Here is a 22,233-nt window from a genome sequence, read left to right as displayed (position 1 = left end):
TGACAGTCCAAACCCCTCCCCCAGCCCAGGACTGCCTCACACTTCACTCTACATCTCACTCTCCCCACTTCACGACTACCGAACAGTTGAAAATCAGTTAAAGAGACAATTAAGCACAGGAAGAAAAGACCTTCAAAATTCACCCAGAGAATGCTGGGAATCCAGGTGTGGATTTTAAAAACATAGCAATTTTCTTTTTCTAGCTCGCAGCTAAGGGGCGTAGACAAAGAGGCTGAGGGTATGCCTTTGCATCTCAGACAATTTCTTACTGCTGCTGGAAGAACAACTTCCTTGGCCCCAGGCTGCCTTACATCATTGCTACTTCAGACAGAAGTCTTTAATTGCTACAGAGGAATTCCTGTCCTTTCCCCAAGGGACCAGTGGTCTTCAGAGCAATTTGCTATCCTGGAGATGACACTATCCATCTCATTCTCTCTGATCCAAATGAAAATAACAGCTGGCAGTCACAGCAGAAAGTGGCTAATGAACTAGCTCACACTATGGTGTAAATGACTATGAATAGGTTTAACTGTCTAACATTCAGCAACAAATTAATGCAGAGGAACGAATATCTTAGGGGGAGTTTCAGATCCATGGAGGCTTTATTTTGAAGTGGAAAATACATCTTTTCCTTTCTGTGGGGCCAGCCTAAGTCAACGGAAACCAAGGCAAAAAAAAATTCCATTGATTGGGCTAAGAGTGGTCTGTAAAAGACACTCCCCAAAGTGTCACTGGCAGTGTATTTTCAAGTCCAGGCATAGGTGTCATCTAAGTTCCGAAAAAAACCCTCCTATTTCTAAGGATAATCACGACTATTTCAAAGGGAATACTCCTCATTTGGTGGTGGTTTACATCGAAAACACGCTAAAGGTAGTTACAGAAATGCACAAAAGCCCCCTGTGAAAGATCAAAGTGTTTCCACGTAGCTTTGTCAGTGACGGACTAATGACGTCACCTGACATATTAGATGGAAATTCAGTATCTTATCTGAATAGGAAACACGGAAAGGAGCACAGGAGGAAGCGACAAACATTCCAGGGATTACAGGGGACTTAGGACGGCGTTCACTATTTTGAGAAAGTACTGGTTTCTCTTTCCCTCATTTTAAAGGTCTCAGTGTCCTTGAATTTGTCCTTATTGACAGATTTCCTCCTTGAAACTTTCCCACTTGTTGATTCAATTTTGAACCTTTCTTACTTGAAAAGACTGAAAAGGATGTTTGTAATTAGGTTTAAATTACTTCCTAGCTCTGAGATGGGAGGTCAGTAGGTGTTGCAAATTGTGGCCACTCAGAATCCAATGTCAGCCAACAGGTCTGTTTCCTTTAACTTTCGGAGGGGAATAGCTTAAACGTACAGCTGTTTTACAGTCCATTCTGAGGGAAAATAAACTTTAATGATATGGGCTACAGAACATATTCTTTCACCACCAAGTCATGTGTTTCTGGCCCAGAATTACCTTCTTCGACATAGTATTGACATAGTACTTGGTTTGCTCAGTCAAACCGTGGACTCCTAAGACAGAAAGGAACCTAAACGTGTATTTGCCCCATGCTATTACACCTAAAAATGACGGTTTCCAGCTCTGAATGTTCATCAAAATTCTCTGGGGAGCTTTCTTTTTTTTAAAAATACACATGCCTGAGCCCCACCCTCAAGCTAAAATCATTATCTGTGGCTGTCTGGGCCCGGGTACCAGTGCCTTTGAAAGCTTCCCTCCACTCTGTGACTGTGATGAACAGCCGGAGTTCGGAATCACTGATCTGGAAATTAAACTTACTTCTACCATTGATACCCTGCTTCTAAGTGGTCAAATTCAAGCAACACTTGACTCATATAAGAGATTTAACTTGTAAAATGAGGCCTGATGCAGTATTTAATTTGTTTTCGTCTTTCCATAAACAGCTTGATTTTTCCATTTCTTCTATAGTCAGGAGAAAAGAGCTTGACTGACTAAGTGAGGCTGAGATTTCGGTTGAGTGGGGAGAGAGGAGTGGACGCAAGGTCCTCTCCACCAGCCATTTCCTGGAGAGGACAGCCAGTTTCCTTCTCTTCTTCAAGGTTCCACAAGCGACAATCCCACTAAGCCAGCTAGGGTCTGAGCAGAGACTACGGAGCTAGCCCGCTGCATCCTGTGCAGCCTGGAATTTGTGTCTGCTGGCTGCCACACCCCTGACCTGGGCAATGATATATTTTTGCCCGGGGAGTGGGCTACCAGGGTCCCTCTCCGCCTATGAGCCCTGAGGCAATGCTTCAGTTATAATAGTTACAAAGGCCGACACAAGAAGTTAGTGACTAGAACTTGTATACATTAAAACTTAATCTACAGCCTAAGATATTGGTATAATACACTGGTTTATTGACCTCTACAATATGTACTCCCTTCTTTCAAAAATGAGAATTTAACATTTAAACTTACTGAGTCGGGACCCAAGCAGAACCCTGCAGGGCTCCCCCTCTCCCACCCTGGAACAAAACCAGACTGTTCATGATTAGGACAATAGAGTCAGACTCGGTGTCTGATGCATATACCTGAATTATTTTTACAGATGTTATAACTGTCCCCAGAGGAAAAAGGCTAACTGTATCAGGTGACTAGGCTGCAACCATGACATAAGCTGCTCCATCTTGAGCAGCACTGAATCTATGTTTAGCACAACTCCAAGGACTGGCCTTAAGAGGATGGGATGAACACTATTGCTTATCATAATCCGTGTCTTTGTTGGCATCAAAATAGTCATAGCTTGCTCTGCCTGTATATGTAAGTGGGCAACTAAAATTGTCAGCAAAGAGATGCTACAGACGCATGTCAACATCTTCCACTCTGAGAACATGGTACCCTATGTCAGCATGAAGAAATTACAGAAGATGAGTCTTTGTGCCTAATCCCATAGAAATGGTATGGTGTTTGACAGTGGGGTATTGAAAGCAGCTCTTTGCCCCTTTCCTGCTTGCCCATTTCTGTCCCCCTCTAACCTTAAAAGAAGCTAATTATAGGAATGAGATCACTAAGCAATCGAAACTAATTCCTGACTTATGTCTCCTGATGCACGCCATACCTTGTTTAACCCGCTGATTCTTTCCCAAGATTAGAAGGAGTAAGCATGAAGAATGAAGTAGCTAAACAATGACTAGCTCTTTACCCTCAACAGCTCCCTTAGCAATCCTACAGGCAGATCATGGGGACAAGATGACATCTGAAGAGAGAGTCAGCCAGTATGTGTGCAGTGGAGGTGATGCAGAGCCCAAACTCCTGCCTTGATGATTCACTGAGATTCTTCCCCTTCCCCTCTCCCGAGCATTATTCCCTTTAAAAACTGTCATGGCTGAGCAGAATCTTTGGAGCTGGTCTCTGGACATAAGTCTACCTTCTCCCCAGATTGCTGGCTTTTCTGATTAAAGCACGTCTCCCTTCTATTGACACGTGCCTCTTGATTATTGGCTTTTGAGTGATGGCTAACAGCCGAAACTGATTTCAGTAATAAGTCAGTGAATAATTGTGGAATTTCTACTATGTGTAACACGGACAATTTAGTTAACGGACTTCAGATAACATCTGTTTTGTGCACCTGTGGGAACTAATAAAAAAAACTGAGTTGAAAGAGCTGTGATCTCTGGGACTTTGGACATTGGACAAATATAGAGAGTACACGTAACAGAATAAGAAGAATAGAATTGACCAAAATAGGAACTTATTAGGAAGAGTTTTGAGAATCCAACAAACAAAATTACACTTGGTAAAGGGAGTCACTGGGGGACTGGTTCGGAGGAATGCCTGATGGTGCTGGGAGCAGCAGTACAAGCAGAGAAAGGGGCTGGGCGGAGTGGCCTGAGATGCAGTTGAGTAACTCAAGCAGATGTCATTGCATGACTGTGCGGCAATGGAATCCCATTTTGGATGGAAAAAATTATAAGAATTAGTCTTTGGGGATGGAGAACGATGAAGAAGAATGAGTCAGAGAAGATGCAAAATATCTGGAGTAAAGGAGGCTTTAGACATAGGACAGTGATGTTTCAAAGAAACCCCAAAATTTGCTTCTGAAGACATTGAGTTTGAGGCCATTCAAATAAAAATTCCCAGTTCATAGCTGAAGAAAAGAGGTTACAGTCTGAATAAAAGAGATCCTGAATTTTAGATTAAGAAAACATCAAAGTGATGGAGGTGATGGGGTCTCTAAAACTGAGAACCCAAGGAAAGGGGTACAGAGGGCTGTAGGGTCTGGGGCAGCCTCAAGGGGGACCAGTCAGCAGGGAGCTGTTGCCTGCATAATTTTATTGAGATTGAAATCTCAGACTTTTGCCCAAAGCAACTCCATTTTATGCGATCAGTTCAAAATCTTCCACACGGAATGAAATTCCTTGTGCACATTTTTCTATGTTGACCAATTAGCTCTAACAAGACATTTTGTCAGACATTAAAAAAATGTATACAAAAAAGGGAGAGACGGTTACCTTTGAAAACTGTGACCTTTCATTTTTTATTCATCTTTTTTTTTAGCAGATAAGGTTAACCTCATTGTTATTTAAACTGTATTACTAATTCATTGAATTCACCGGGAAAATCTTGAAACAGTAGTACTAAGAATTTTAAGCATCTTATTTATTTTTAATCAACCAAGTATTATTATTTTTCTCCAAATTGCCAATCTACCATAGTTCCTTTCTATTTCAGATTGTGAAATATGGAGCAATCCAGGAATACTTAGCAGATAATCTATATGTAATGGGATTAAAACAGGAAATTATATAAAATAATAATTATCTCTCTTTGAGATGCTGAGAAATATACCAAACCAGTATCTGGGTCAATTTTACCTCATCTGTAAAATGGGCCTGATGAGAATTGTTTTGCTCATTTAATAGGTTTCTTTGAAGGCTGATCTTAAAAAAGGGAGTAACGTATGAAAAAACTTTCTAAGCCATGAAGCTTACAGGCATGAAGGTTATCACTGTCCTAAGCGTTAAGATTAGAAGATGCTCCTCTCAGTGTAATAATGAGGTTGACAAAGGGGAGCTTTTCGGTGGGCAGGCCACCAAGCTATTCTTGCTGCCAGTGACTGGGTTCTTATCTTGTGGCAGAAAGAATTCAGAGATGAGACAAGGAGGTTAAGAAAGTAAAGTGGGATTTATTAAGGGATGCATGGGACACTCAAGGGGAGAGCGGGCAGGCTCAGGTGAGCAGCTGCCCTGAGTTTCTTTGGCAAGTTGGCTACATTGGGTGTAAAATGAATGGGCGGAATATGCATTGGGGAGGGAAGGGTTTGGGGTCATATTTTCATCCCAACTCCACTTTCCTGAAAGGAGGAGGGATTTATGTCCTGGATAACAAGTGTCATGGCCTCGGTGCATAATACTTCACATCTGCAAGGCTAATTTTATTGAAATGAGCAAAAGTTTACATTTGGACACTGGAGATTCCTGCCTTTTCCTATCTTTCACTGTGGATTTCCAAACCACTTGTCACCCCAAAATGTGTGATCATTTATCTGCCCAGAGTTTCCCGCTTTTGTCTGCCCAGGAGCCCTCGTTTTTTACATGATGTATGGTCTCCTGTATTAGGCGTGTGTCTCTCCTTTTTGTTCAGTTCCTGCCATTTGGCCTGTGCCCCACTTTCTCTGCTTACATCTGGCTATCTGCCTGCTCTTAACATTCTGCAGGATGTGGAATGTGGGTGTGTCTGAGATTCTCTTACTTTGAGTATCCCACAAAAGGAGGCGCTAAGGCAAGTGGCTTGCTCACCTTGTTTATTGGGAAAGCACTTTGAGGGGGTGGGAAAGGCCGATTGGGAGCAAGAAGTGCAACGAAGAGGGCACATACGAGCTGCCGCCACCCTAGACTTTCTCTGCAGGGCTGCGCACAGCACTCCTGGGACTGTCCCCCTGCAGGGGGAGGAAGCTGGGTGCTTAGCCACCACCTCCGGTCTCACCTGGAAGGGTTGCTCCTGCGGCCTTAACTCCTGGCACTTCTAGGCTGTGACATGCTGGAGCTGAAATAAACCAGAATATGTCACTCCAAAATATACTTCTTTGACGTAAAAATTATTTTGAGTTGGAGGCAACTCATAAGCAGCAAAAGCAGGGACGGCTCTCTCTACCTGAGGAATCTACAAACAAAGCATACTTCATTCACTTCCCCCCATACACTTACCTTCCCGCAGTTTGCCCCCCTCCGAAGCCAAAACCGCGTTCCGCCATCCAGGTCTTTCTCTGCAGGTGTGGTGTTCTCTCTTGAACATGCTATAAAACCCGGAGCTCTACGCCGCCTCTTTGCCTTGCTCATCTCTGGGCAGTCCTGTGCACTACGTGCGTGAAACACGTGCTAATAAACTAGTTTGCTTTTCTCTTGTTAATCTGCCTTTTGTTACAGCGACCCCAGTTGTGACCCTAAGATGGGTAGAGGAAAAGTGTTCCCTCCCCTACAGAGCTAACTGTGAAACAGAGCAGGACCCTTTGGGGCCTCCTGGGTGAAAAAGCCCCTCTGTGTCCCCCATTTCTTGTTTGTAGAAAAAAGGCTTTAGTCTCCTAAGCCTCCCTGTGGTTCCAAAGAGCAGATTCAAGTGGCCACTAATTAGGGAAGGGAGAAATCAAAGCAGCAAAGAAAAGCAAACCCAAAAAGTCTTGAAGCAGCGTGGGCCAACCAGGAATTGAAATTCTTAAATAATTGTGAAATAATAAAGGCTCAACCATTGCTTTTGCTCTCTCTTAAAATGAAGTTAAGGGACCACAGAGACTCCCCTTTCTTCTCTCTCCCCTTGTGCCTTGTGCCTTGGCCAGCCAGCGAGATGGATTTGAGAGGAGTCTGGGTCTCCCGTCTTCCAGGTTCACACTTCCTCTCCTAATAAACCTCCCTCTGCTCCAAACTTTGACATTTCAGTTTGTTTGGTCTCACTATGCGTCAGGATCATGAATTTGGCATTTGGTAACAAGCTCCCCTACTGTTGCCAGAGATTAGGTTCTAGAAGATACACACTCCATAGCCAGAGTGCAGGCTGTCTCAGAAGGCAAGAGCGGTGGCCCCAGGGGATGGGGCTGTTAGTTTTTATGGGCTGGGTTTCATACGCTAACGAGTGGGAGGATTGTTCTAATTATTTAGGGGAAGGGGTGGGGATTTCCAGAAACTGGGCCCATGCCCAGCTTTTGGCCTTTTATGATCAGTCTTGAAACTGTGGGAGTGTCATTTAGCAGCTGATGTATTACAATGAATTTACAATGAGGTTCAGGGTCCACTGGGAGTTGAATCTTCCACCATCTTGGGCTGAGTTGGTTCTAACTCGTATATGTTTATGCCATATCCTCAATTGTTATGTCATTGTTTTAATAATTGTGCCCTGCTCCCTGCCATCCTGTCTCTGTGTCTTCAATTTTTCCAGCTAGAAACCCAAACAACGGTAGCTACTATCTCACAGAATATTAAGTAAATTATTATGCACCTTTCCGATGGCATATACAATAACCAATGTTATTCAAAAATATTAAGTGTCCTGGGGAAAGGCTCACGCTATAGAGTTAAATGAACATAGGAAGCCACACTGATTTGCAGTATGAGTCCAATTTTGTAAAGCACATATATTTTATACACAAGGACAATAATCAAGACAAAAATACTGAAAGATTAATTTCGGGTGATGAGAAAAGCATTTTTATTTATAATTTCTCCATTTTAAGGTTTTCTACAATGAGTATTATTACACTATAACTAGAAAAAGGCAAATTTATAAAGCCCGTTTTTCCGGGATCTTGGGAGAATAATAGATAATTGTACCAAAAAAAAACTGTCTATTACAGTACATGACACAATATGTGCTCAATATATGATCATTTAAAAATCAAGAAAATGCTGCTAATAAACGTTACTAACTAAATGAGTGCTTACTACATAGCAGACACACTGCATAGCACTATACATTTTATTTTCTTTTAATTCTCTCACTAGTCTTATGCAGTGGGTCTTGGCCTCACCACAATTATAGAGATGTGGCAAATCATTCAGAATAAAATTCACATCCTTTTAAAAAAATGTCAGAAGGGGAACATAGTTTTAATAACTGCTTCTTTGGTGAAACAATGGTTAAGCTTAAATGTCAAAGAGCAGTCCTTCCGTGACTGTAGTCCGGGAGCAAGCTGTGCGGGGGAAATCAGATGGATCGAGAAGCCTTCAGCTTGGACTGGGCATCTCTGAAACACAGTTATCTTTTTTAACGACAAAGGAAAGCTGGGGATGGCGTGTCAGCCTGCAAAGACCTCAGCGCCCAGGGGCGAGAACACAACCAGAGGCTGATTCTCAGTCAGCTCTCAGCCAACAACAACAGTAAGACAGGGCAGACTCATTGTGAGCCCCACCTGAGGAGCAAAGGAAGGGAGATCTGTGTTGGACAGAATGGGGCCACTTCCTTCTGTCTGTTTTGTTGGCAGTGAAGCTGAGGCCCTTACCTTGGTGTTTGTCACTGTCTTTGGTGTGCTATGTTGTCTTGAAGCAGCTAGGACTTAGTTAAAATAATTTAAAGGGCCATAGTCTGTCAAACTTTTAATTCTCCTCTAAAACCTCTCTGTTCTCTCCTAAGTGAATTTCATTATAAGAAAATCAAAGAGAAAAGTCCTGGAAATTGTCACCATGAAAATAAATGAGGAAAGAGGTGGTGGGGAGGGAGGGAGGGAGGGAAGGAAGGGGAAGGGCCTACATTAGTTTGAACCTCAGCAAAGACATCTCTTCAGCTTGATTCTTTTCAAATGACAAAGAGCTTCAGCTACCGTTTTTGTGAGCACTGAGCCTGTCTATTTTCCTGGCTCTCACCTCTCTGACCCTTTGTTTCTTGTTGGCAGGAGGGGGATGGGGAAGGATGGCGAACACCTTTTCTTACTGCTGTTTTGACTGGAGGTGGCAGGAAAGCTCATAAGCCCTTTGAACATGTGCTGTCTTTAATGTGATGGAGGCGCCTGTGTGGATGAGCCGAAGACCGTGTGTCCAAATAGAGAACAAATGTCAGGATCCAGAAGCCGTGAGTATACTGAGATTCCCACTAGGGGGTTTGTATTTGTAGACGTAATTCCTTTATGGTGTTGAGAAAACTTAAAATTAAAATGGCCTGTTGTATTGATTTTAACATTATTCCTAGCTTCATTTTGTGACACCTTCCTAGATATGACCTATAAGTTCCCTTACTTTTTCTAATTTCTAGTCTATTGTGTTATTTTACACATTATTGTGAGCTACCTTGAGTTAGTTTTTGAAGAAAACGAGGAATTAAAAAAAAAAAGTTTAAAAAAATCAGCCATAATGAGGAGACCACTCAATGCTTGGAAAGAAGGTTGTCCTGTAGGGGTGAACATCAAGGGAGCCCATGCCACGGAGGGGACGCTGTGTCCCGGGGGCGTGGTTGTACGTTGGAGCATGTATGTTCCCTCAGAAGTAATATTTCAACCGAAACAGGTAACCTGGTAGAAAACTGGGCTCAAAGATGCCAACCTGACAGTCCATCATTATTGTAGGGAAAGTTCCTAAACATAAACTGGGGTTGGGGTAGGGGGTGGTCATAAGAATTCCGGCCATTGGCCAGGGAGGTCTCTATTACAGGACGGGAGAGGTTCATCTGACCTCACCATGGCCTGGATAAACAGCTCCACAAACATGCATTTCCTTTCGGTCTGTATCAGTGCCAACCTAGCACATGTCTGATTATTTACTGAGCTCCAGGCACCTCGATGGGGATACTATCAATGGAAAGGAAAACTGCACTTTCTTAGAATAAACTCTGTCTTTCCATAACATTATGCGTTGAGTTTCTGGCATTGCATCTATAGTCATATGTACTTAGTTAAGAGATATTTAACACTAAACACTGATCTTGCCAGTGAACTGAAAAAGCCTAGTTTCTATATCTAAATGGTTGAATCCCAGCCTTGGTTTATTAATTCATCTAGGAAATGGTACCCTGTAAGGCTTTGAAATGGCTAAGCCACAGCCCTCCCTTGATTATAGCCTCTCCTTGGGGACTGTCTGTCTTTGGTTGGATTCTCAGCATCCTGAGATAATATCCTGACTGCAGTTAGCTTACTTTGGAAATGATCCTCAGGAGCACCAAAAGGGAGGAGGAGGAGGGAGTCAGAGGAGAGAAGAAGCCACGGTGGTCAACTGAGATTCACTCCCTTTGGAAGACTCTGGAAGACTGTTGAACTGCCTCAGAGCTGTCCCAGGGGAGAAGAACTTACTCTTCATCACTTTCCTCATTGGCTGAGGATTGCTCCCAGGGGATTAACTCCTGGGGATCCAGTTTAGGCTGTGTAGACTTCTTTGGCCAGATAAAGCCTTTAGCCACAGAGTTGCTGGTATCGACAGCAGACACTCCCAGGGTACATGGAAAAAGTGAGCTCTGACAAGATTTGGGTGGGGCATTGGTGATGTCTCTCCTGTAGCCTTCAGAGATAACATCATGTGAGACTGCATTCTTGCATTCTGTGCATCAGCCTATTGATTCACTGTGTTCATTGACTTTGATCCTGAATTCTATAGTAAATTTATGAAACTGATCCATGTTGAATCACTGGAGAACAGTAAATGAGGGCTTAGGGTATTAATAATGGTTTAAAAAAAAGATTTTGAGAAAAGCATTGAAACTATGATCACAGGAAATAATACAATTATATCAACCCTCCTTTCATTGTTAGAATTGTTTTCATTCTGAATGATTGGGCTGGTGATTGGGGAGGCATGGTAACCAGAGCTCAGGGCTTCTAATGGTGTTAACACAGCCCTGAGGATGAAGATGAACACAGTCAGAGCTGAATTAATTTCCTAGCCCTAAGGGCACTGGGGTTACCTCTCCAACAGACAAGCAGCTGTCTTTTTTAGGAATGGCCTCAGCATAAGAGGAATGAAATTTTAGCAGCAGTGAGTTTATTGAGTGATCCCACCCTTTTGGCCAGGATGATTGGATATCTGATTCAGATTTGCTCTCTGAGGAATTTAAAGTTTGGAATGAAGAAACAGAGCAAGAGATACTGGTCTTGAGTAACTTTAAGGTAGTAGAACTTTGAAAGGAGAGTCCATGTGGAGATGAGGTCCTGAATCTTTTTTTTTTTCTTTCCAAAGCCAAGGTCCTTAAATAGTTCCAAAGACTCCAAGGTAAGTATGGTCGGCATTCATTTGTCTACCCCCCAATTCCCACTTTCTCACAGGATACTGACTGACGTTCAAGGTCTGTCCTGTGGATAAGCTGACTCACCCTCAGTCAGATGTGGACACTGGTAAGACCAACTCAATCAGTTAACCCAACTTTCCCTTGTCGTAGTGAGTGGTCCAGGTAACAGACCAGTTCATTCCCTGGGCCACAGGGATCACTTAATTGTTGGTCATAGCACCTAATTTAGGCCAAAAAGATACAAGGAGGTATTTTCTGGGAGAAAACTGAAAAAAAAATCATTCTTGCTTGTGCAAAGTAATTGTCATAAAAGACCACCTCTTCTCTCATGGATGATAATGTGAAGATGTAAAGGTTGGAACTGCTGCAGCCATTTTTCCACCATGAGGGATGGCAGCTTAAAAATGAAACATAAGGGAAAGCAAAGGGACATAAAGAAACCATGTCCTTCATGTCATCACTGATCATTGAAACTTTCTCTATCGCAAGAATATCTGGTTATCTGAACCAATAAACAACTTCTATTGTTTAAGCCTGTTTGAGTTGATTTTTTATTTCTTGTGACTGTAAGCACCTAGTTTGCCTGAGATCAGGTTTCACAGAATCAGACCCTAAGACAAGGATTCATGTGCACGTTATTTATTAGGGCAGGGATTCTAGGAGGAACCAGGGAGTGGGGAAAGCAGAGATGTTATCAGGCTAAGTTCTACAGGTGATAGCTTCAGTCTTATTCTGAGAGGGAACCTATAGTGTTAAATTGTTCATAATTTATCCTTAACCCAAAACAAGTGATCCAGGATATCATACCTCCGTATAAGCCAGTCATTGGCTAAAAACTGGCCCAAGGGGACATAAAATCCAAGACACTTTCAGCTGTCTCTGCATGAAACTGAAGTGACTCCACCAGCACAATGATAATATTTCAGAGAGAGTTGCAGATATAGGCAGCCAAAGACAAAGCAAACAAACAAATGAAAGAAATAGACAACAAGAAAAAGCTAAAGCCAGGAAAGGCGTGCGTATAAATGGTAAAAGGCACTGGGACTGGAGGAGGTCTGGGTGGAATACCGGCAGTATGAGCTGGGCGGATCCATCAGCCTTCAAATAAAGATGTATTGGTTCCTTTGGTTGGCCACCTACCAAAAGATCCTATAGTTAATACAGACACGTAAACTGAGGGCGCAGAACCATGGTGATCATGAAAGTGGTGCTTTTTGCAAAGTTCAAGTAGTGCTTATATGTCAATGCTAGGGAAACGCCCTAAAGAATCCAGTGCCTGGTGTGGTAGCCTGACTCCAAAGCGGCCCCCGGGGATGCCCCGTTCCTGCTATTTTATGCCCTTATGCAGTCTGTTCCAGGGAATTGAGTTGGCCTGTGAATCAAAGAAGGTATTGCAGAAATGATGGCATGTCACTTACGAGACTAGATCATAAAAAGCACTGTAGCTTCCGTTTGCTCTCTGGGACAACTCGCTCTTGGGGGAAGCAGATGTCATGTGATACAAGGAACTCACGCAGCTGAATGGAGGAGCCACACAGCCAGAATCGCTCACATCCAAGTGAGTGAGCTATTTTGGAAGTGGATCTCCCAGTCCCAGTCGGTCTATTTCTAAGCAGCTCTGGCTGATATATTGACAATAATATTTGATTTGAGACCCCAGGCCAGACAGCTCAGCTGTGCCACTTTTGAATTCCTGTCCCACAGGACCTGTGTGAGATAATAAATGTTGTTTTAAGCTTTTACATTTGAGGGTACATTTTTACACAGCATAGATAACTCATACACATGGTAAACCACCTATACCTTCCATATATACACAAACACACACACACACATCTCCCAAGTGGAAATATACTTTTTTGAAGAATGAATACATCCCCTTATTTATTCCTTCCTTCCATCCTTCCTACCTTCCTTCCTCCCTCTCTCTCATTCATTCATTCATTCATTCATGGGGTGTCCATCACATACCAGGAAATGAGCGAGGTACCTGAGATACACTGTCCTAGCCCTGTAGGTGCTCTGTCTATAGCGTATAGATTTCCTAAGAATCCTTGTGTTTGCCTCAGGTTTATCAGCTACTGCTCTCAATATTCATAGAAAATACAAACTGATTGGTAAAACTACTTGCACATCTAGCTAAAAACCTGAACAAAAATGAAAAATGTTAAAATGAAGGCAAACTCCCTAACCAAATGCACGTAAACACATTGTTTTGTTAAAAGCCAGTGAATCTGTCACAAAAATGATTCCCCAGCACTGACCAAATGACATCAGGGAAAAGATAAGTCACTCCCATGTACTCAGTTATGAGTATTTTTTTTTTTGACAAGGCTACTCAATTTACACTTTGTACATGTTCTCAGAAACAGCAAATCCCTGGAGGATGGAGATAACTGTGCACAATACTCAACACACTCTGCTCAGAGTCTGCTCCCCACAAATAGGCCCTTGTGTGCCTGTTTGATTTGAAGGAGGACCCAAGTGCAATGTTCTGAAAACTCAAGGGCACAGTCCAATCTGAGAATTTGGAAGCTCTGACATTAATTTTCCCAGAAGAATTTGTTCTTTCTGAATACAGAGTTAATGGTGAAGCCATAAAAATCTAATCTGTCTAGTCTTTTTTTTTCCTTTTTTTTGTAGTTTATTTAAGATTTTCTTCAGAATCAATCATGTTATCCATGAATAAAGACAGTTTTTCATCTTCCTTTTCAATCAGGATGCCTTTAATTTAAAAATAATCATTTTAGATTTACAGAAGAGTTGCAACATTTATATAAAGTGTTATTTTTTATCCTTCCCTTATCTTCCTCTAATGTCAACATCTTACATCCTACAACCATTATGCATTTATGAAGAGTAGAAAATGGACCTTGTACAATACTATCAACTGAACTAGATCTTATTATAAAATGTACCTCTAGTCTTTAATAATATTCCTTAGTGAGGAGTCTACTTTCCCTGATACTAGTATAGCCATTATTATCATTTGTGTTTGTATGATGTATACTTTCTATTCTCAAGTTTTTACTTGTGTGATATTTAAAATGCAGTTTATGTAGAAACTATATAGTTGAGTTTTGCCTTTTAACCTAATCTGATAACCTCTGCTTTTATCTGGACTTTTTAGTTGACCTACACTGATATCTATAGAAATATGTAGATAAAAAATTAGAAGTTGGGTTTATACTCACCATCTTACTATTTTTTTATTTGTCCCATTTATTTTGTCCCAGTTTTTGTTGTCTTCCTTTGAATTAATGTTCAGTTTATCCCCTCTGTTAACTTATTGGCTACATGTTATTTTTAAAAAATGATTTAATTGTTATTAAGAGTTTAAAATGTACAATGCGTTTCTTTTGCTATTGTATATATTGTATATCTATATTCATATAACAGTGTATTATTTCACTTATGAGACCCATCCTACAAACACTCAATCCTTTAACCTCTCCAGTGCTGTGTTTAATAGTTTTAATAGATTTTACTTATACACATACTAAAAATCCCATAGTACTTTGCTATTATTTTTGGTTTAAACAAAATATCTTAAAGATATAAACAATTAGATCATTATCTTTTTTGTAATTGAAGTATAGTCAGTTGCAATGTGTCAATTTCTGGTGTACAGCACAATGTCCCAGTCATACATATTCATATACATATTCATTTTCATATTCTTTTACATTAAAGGTTATTACAAGATATTGAATATAGCTCCTTGTGTATACAGAAGAAAATTGTTTGTCATCTATTTTTATATGTAGTGGTTATTATTTGCAAATCTCAAACTCCCAAATTTATCCCTTCCCACCCTCTTTTCCCCGGTAACCATAAGATTGTTTACTAAGTCTGTGAATCTGTTTCTGTTTTGTAGATGAGTTCATTGGTGTCCTCTTTTTTTTTTTTTTCTTTTTTTAGATTCCACATATGAGTGACATCATATGATATTTTTCTTTCTCTTTCTGGCTTACTTCACTTCGAATGAAGATCTCCAGGTCCATCTATGTTCCTGCATCTTTGTATTTAACCACATCTTTGCTGTTTTTTTTTTTATCATTTCTTTTTATTGATTTGAATCCCTATCTAATATTATTTTACCTTCAGCCTAAAATCTTTCTCTATTGTTTCACTTAGGGAAGGTCTACAGATGATGATGAATTAACTCAGTTTCTTTTGGTCTAAAAACAAAAATCTTTATCTTGGCTTTATGTTTGAAGGCTGTTTTCCCTGAACATAGAATTCTAGTTGGACAGGGTTTTTTTTTCCCCTTTAAACACACAAAAGAGGGTGCGTCATTGTCTTCACCCTTGCATTGTTTATAATGAAAAGTAAACATTTATTTTTATCTTTTTTCCTTTGCATATAATATATTTTTTCTTTCATATGTGTGCTTTTAAGATTTTCTCTTTATCACTTATTTCAGCAATTTGGCTATGATTTGTTTTGGTATCATTTTCTTTGTGTTTATTCTGGCTGGGATTTACTGAAGTCATGGATCTACATGGTTTGCCATTCAACAAGTTTGGAAACTGTTAGTTTTTCATTGTTCTACCATCAAATATTTTTGATGTTTCTCTCTTTCACCTTCCTTTCTGGGACTTCAATATATATGTTAAACCATTTGATAATGTCACAAAGACCCTTGTGGCTCTATTCATTTTTTTAAGTATTTTTTATTCTCTCTGAACTATAGTTTGGATTATTTCTACTGCTAGGTTCTCAAATTTATTGAAGTTTATTGCCAGCAACTAGTCTGCTGGTAAGCCTTTACAGTGGAATTTTCATTTCAGATATTGTAATATTCAGCTCTAGAAGTTCCATTTGGTTCTTTTTTATAGCCTTATTTCTCTTTTCATTATACTCATAATTGCTTTAGCTTTTGGAGCATATTTTATAATAGGTGTTTAATCTTCCTGCCTGCTAATTCCATTCAAAGTTGTAGCTGATGACAGCAAGAACCTTCTGGGCAAAATAAACGGTCAATATAGAGGCAGAAACAGATGCAGTGGCATGGAGTGAGAATTCTAATGTCAGTACGCCCATTTGGAGCACAGCAATGTGACCTTTAAGATGATATTTTCAAGTATCTGTGTCATTGATTGTCAAATGATAATGAGCCCAAAGGGCCCATTTGTTTGGAGTTTCTCTTATTCTGATTTTAAATGCAAATATTTATTCCTCATTCTTTTTGCTCAAGTAATTTTTTATTTAACTATGACTAGAACATCAAAATTTTATTTACAAAGAATTAAGTTAAAAGGAAAAAAAATTCAAGATTTTTCTCAGGCTTGAGGGTTTACCAAGCACGCTCCCCTCCACTACCAAAGCTCTTTGCTCAACTTATTCTACAGACCAACTCGTAAGCTAGTTGTTGATCTTCTCCACAGTTTGAAAATGCAGATTCTGGTGTGGTAGTGATGAGAACTGGAACCTGGGACCAGGACTAAGATGTATTTAACTTTATTTGGGAGGCGATTCATGGAAGCAAGAATGAGGAAGAGGGAAAGAAAAGTTATCAAAGGCAATTAGAAAGTGTAACTCATTTGTTTACCACTGTGCACCGGGATTCAGTCTTGCCAGGGTACCTCTGAGGCATCACGTAGACTGTGCCTTAGAATTTCCCATCTTAAAGACTGTTGAATGCAGGTAGCTCTTCTTGTCAAGTCCTGTGCACCGTTAATTGAGGGTTGCCCACAGGGCATTAAATCCTGTCAATTCTGGCCTGCGTCACTGGCTGAGAGGGCTTCGTAGCATCTGAAGATAGCCCAGACCCAGAAAAACAGGGGCATAGCAGCAGTGGCCAGCGCACGGAGTCCACGGCCACTCTGAGATCCGTGGTGGGCTGTGACACGGGCCACGTAAAACATCTGCCACTAAGTAGCCAATTTGTAATCCACTCATTTACCGCGAGTAGATTTTCATGTGCTTGTTTGCCATCTGTGCATCTTCTTTGGCGGTGAGGTGTCCATTCAAATCTTTTGCCTATTGTTTTATTGTTTATTTTCTGAGTATTGACTTTTGAGAATTCCTTATGTAAGTATCTTATTTACAAAGCAAGTGTTTGCTTGATTTTTAAAATGTAGGGTTCCTTTTTAAGGGTGAACGTCTTCCCTGATAAGCATGTTTCTTTCCAGTGAGACACAGAGCACCTCCGAGTGGAAGTATTTGTCCAGCCTTCTAAAGACAGATGAGGATGAAATTTAATCTCTCTGGACACGCTGCCATCTGGATCTGGGATTAATGACCATGAAGATGAGACTTTAAAGCATTAATCCCAATGTAATTGGAAATGCACAAATATAAACACGTGTACAGATTCAGGGGCTAAAGAGTTTTTACTGACATTTCTTTTATAAAAATTCTGGGGGGAGCAGGTTAACTGTGACCTTGTGAGCAGATGAAGTAGGTGGCCACTTCCCACCTGCATTTTGAGAACTGCCATACCTGGGGGAGAGAGAAATTTCTCCCATGTTTAAAGCAGGGGAATATTTTTTCATATTTTTAATGGCTTTAATTGACACACAATAAACTGCATATGTTTAGATTATACAGTTTGATCAATTTCGATGTATAAATATATTGATTATCAAGATAGTGAACAAATGCATTAACCTCAAAATTTCCTTATACCCTTTTGTAAACCCTTTTCCATCCCCTCTTCTTTTCAGGCAACCACTGATCTATCATTTTCTATCATTGTAGATTAGTTTGCATTTTAGACAATTGTATGTAAATGGACTCATATAGTATGCACTCTGGTCTGGCTTAATCTTTAAAACTTAGTATAACGATTTTGTGACTAATTCATGTTGTTTCATGTATCAATAATTTATCTTCAGGGTCGAATACTTTCCACCTTATTGATTTAGTACAAGCGGTTACTTGTTCACTTATCGATGGGCATGTCAGTTTCTGACAACTGCAAATAAAGATGCTCTGAATAGTCATATTCAAGGCTTTGTATGAGCATATGATACCATGTCTCTTGATTAAAAGATAAATTGCTGGATCAAATGGTATGTTTCTTAAGAAGCTGCTAAATTTTTTTCCCAAAGTCATTATATCATCTTACATTCTCGCTAGCAGCGTATGACCATTCCAGACTCTCCCCATCATTGCCAACACTTGGTGTGGTTAGTGATTTTACTGTGAGTGAGTATATAGTGGTATCTCTTTGTAGCTTTAATCCACATTTCCCTAAGGACTAATAATGTTGAGTAGAGTTTCATGTGCTTATTTGCCATCTTTGGTGAAACGCTGTTCAAATCTTTTGCCTATTGTTTTATCACTTCTTTTCAGACCCACTGCTAGATTTTGTTATTTAGATCATTAATAAAGAAGAAAATATACTTGATCACAATGTTTCAATATTTTTGATGACTGAATCTTAGTATAATTAATTTCCTTGGTAATTTTATATGCTTTATTTGATGGGTTTTAAAAGTTGTTTCAAGAAGAGATCTGCTGGCTTCACCCGATGATTAAAGATCTCAAAAAATTTTAAAAACCTATGTTTTAGCCACTAGCCTATGATGCTTCTGGAAGACTTCCTGGTACAAACATTTGCTGGTTGTTGTGGAGATTTATTTTTATTTCCCCAAGAGGTCCTACTTGGATAATGTTAAATCTAGTAAACCTCCCAGAGCCCAAATTAGAAACAGATTGTCCCAATGCGTCCTTTATTTGGTGGGTTCAGTCCTGGTGAGTGTCTCTTGGTGTGTAGTTTAGAACATATTCTTGAATCAGGATAGGGTATGCGTGGATATTCTCTGTATTTTGAAGTTGGTCCAGAAATAAACACCCTTCAGCAAGAGCATCTCTCAGGTTTAGAATCTAATTAAATGACGAGACATGCTAGTAGATCAGCCTGCCGTCGGTATTGTGGTGTCAGATGAATCCTCCTGTTACAAAGATCCCTGTGCCTCTGCAAATTATTTCCTCCAAAATAAATTCAAAATCAGTTTCTTTATTCATTTTTTGTTTGTTTTTAAAGGGTGGAAAAGCAGACAGCAATCTTTAGTAATGACCACATCTCTTCAAAATTGAATTTCAGATGAATACCAAGTTTGGGCGGAGTCCTTGGCCAGAAGTTATATGTCATATGACTGAGTAGACAGATCAGCAAAGTCTTGCTGCTAAACTGTTTATTGGTTACATGTCTGAATTGATGGCAAAAAAAAAAAAACAACTTATATTGAACTGCATTATTGTAGGGGAAAGTCTTTAAAATAAAATTCAAAAGAAATGTAGTTAAGAAAACATTTGGGTTTTACTCATTGTGAATAGAAACTTGTCTGTTATTTATAAAGCAGATGATGACTCAGGATTGTCACTGTCCCAACTGTGTAGGATATTGTTGTTATGGCATTTGTAATTGACTCAAACGCTGTACTTCCAAGCTGCCTGTAAACATATCTTCTTGTTCACAACTTTCTGCATTCATGCTGTAAAAGGGGATGAGTTGGTAGACAACAGTGTACTCCAGGTGATTCAGACAAGCAGGTGAGGCAGAGGAAGATCGGGGTGTATCGGTTTGGATGATTTGGGTCACAACTAGGAAAAAACAGTATCTAAACTGATAGAAGATGATTATCTTGTTTGTTTTGCTTTAATGCTCTCTCCTATCATGGAAATGGTAGAAATGTCTTCAAGTCAGCCTCATCCAACAGTCGAACAATCTAACAGGAATGCAGGTTCCCTCTTTCATTTCAGCTTCTTCATCTATGATGCTTTCCTCTATGGTCATGCGAGCACTCGGGGGGCTACAGGCTTCTCTGATGCTTTGAGAAAGAGAAAGAGTTGTCCCTGCTTGTCCTTGCCTGGACCATGGGCTCATCCCTGAACCATTAGCTGCAGGAGGAGACGGAATAAGAGGCTTGGCTAAATCCAGGTAGGGTCCATACCCAGAGAAGGAGACAAAGTCATTCCCTTCCAAACTGCAGGAATTGGGAGATTCAAAGCCTGCTGTAAAGAGAAAGAGATACTGAGAAGCTTCTGAAAAGCATCACCTCTGTAAGGGAAGAGCGTTCTTAGGGAAGGGCAAGACACAGGCATCACGGGTCTTCTCCTGTTTGATGGAATCCACTTGGGCTTCCTGGTTCGAGACTGGACTTGGGGTGGGGAGGTGAGGGATAGAGACTGGGGTGGTGGTGGTTGGAATGAAGGAGTTATATGGCCAGAATCGGTCTCCACATCAGTTAGGGAAGAAAAGGATGCTAAAGGTTTCCGCTACAGCTTTGACCCCACTCCCCGGGACTCTGAAAGGATTATCCCAAAGTCAGCCCAGTTATAATGGAACCCATCCTCAAGCATAAGTCAGGTGCATGAAGAATGAACCAAACTCAGCACATCGCGCACGCAAGCCGGTGCTAGAGCTGGGAGCGCCTGGTCCTGGGGGTGGACGGCCTGACCGCGCTCACCAGCCTCATCTCTGTTTCCCTCTGCTTCTTTGGCGACTCTGGAGCTGTGGTGGGTGTCTTCTGTTCTGGGGGGCATAGCAGCTACCTCCAGTATTGCCTGATACCGAAGTGCAGACGACATGAGTTTGGCTGTAGCTATTGATAAAGGCCTTCCAGCCAGTCTCCCTGCTAAGTTCTGTCCATCCGCCCCATGACATATATATAGTCATGATTACTTACGTTTTCTTGCTCAAAATCATAAAGATGTTAGTCAGCCTTTAGCATGAACTTACTATGTATCAGGCACGATTCTAACCACTGCATATATGTTCACTCATTTAAAAACATAAGACACGTTTCTTCATTGTCTACACAATAAAACCATCCCATTTAGCAGATGGTTTAGCATCCAAAGCTCCCCATGATCTGAAACACTTTGACTTTCTTGGTCTGTTCCCACTTATCCTGTATTTCAGACACATAGGTCTCGGTTTCACATTGAGGTGATATAGAGCTGGCAGAAGTACAAAAGGAAGAGTGACTGATTGAAGTGCTGTCAGAGCACATTTGACAGTGAAGGGAGGTGGGCTGTGACAAAGGAAAGGGGCGCCAGCACACAGACCCAGAAGAAGGGCATTAGAGAGAAGGCCTGCCAAGCAACGGCACGGAAAGTTCAAATTTCATGTGATGTTTGGCAAACCTGTGCGCAGTGACAGTGTTTTGAGAAGATGTACTTTATACTTAAGAACATAGACGGTGGGGTCAAGAAAACCTGGAGTCAAATTCCAGCTTTGCATCCTAGGAGCTGTTTGACATGCGGCAAGTTAATTTCTTTGATTCTGACTTTCCTCATCTGCTGTTCTCAGGGGGTGAACAGTAAGGCTCATCTTTAATAGAGTCGGGAAGTCATGTATGCCAGTATTTAAAACAGTGCCTCACAAGAGTGGAGAGGTTAACAAATGGAAGGTTTTGTGTCTTTTGTCTTTTTTTTTTTTTTCACTTTTGCTAAGTGCCCCAAGAAGGACTACGTCCGTGCTCTGAGCATCTCCAGATCCTCTCAGATGAGTACCTGACCACTGTTGTGTGCCCTCTCTGGCTTCCATGTGCTCTTCAAGGCCAGAACATGTGGCTGTCTCTCAACAGGACTCCACTCAGGCTGCTGGAACCACATGACCAGCTGATACAGGGTAATGGCCTTGACAGAAGGAATAAGCTGTAAACAGCCTTAAAAACAGACACTTAAATTATCCGTGCTTTCTCCAAACGCGGTACTCCTGGTGGCCTTTCTTGTTGCTTTTGCTGTGGCACGGCAGAGACAGCATGGGCGCCCTACCACCCTGACTCTGGGTGTCGAGAGGCGCGGAAAGCCAGAGCCATTTCCAGGAAGGCACCACAGCTCCCAGGCGGCAGCGTGGGGAACCTGAGGTATAACTGCCATTTAACCAAACTTTCCTGAGGGAACTTAGAGACTTCCTGTGTCTTTTTTGGCTTTCTAGACATTAATAGACTATGTTGATTGTCTCTGAGTTCTGAGCTCTGGGTGAGTGGAGGGCAGGGTCTGCAGATACAGCTGGATACACACTGAGCTCGCTTGTGGCATTGCCTAATGGAAATATAGCATGTAAGTGAGAGCCACGCCCGGGGGGCAGCCGTGCCTACAGTGACACTGTGCAGACTCTGAGGAAACCAGGGAGCTCCC

This window comes from Vicugna pacos, chromosome 1 (assembly GCF_048564905.1).
Source record: "Vicugna pacos chromosome 1, VicPac4, whole genome shotgun sequence".
Lineage (NCBI taxonomy): Eukaryota > Metazoa > Chordata > Mammalia > Artiodactyla > Camelidae > Vicugna > Vicugna pacos.
Note: the sequence above shows the minus strand (reverse complement) of the source record.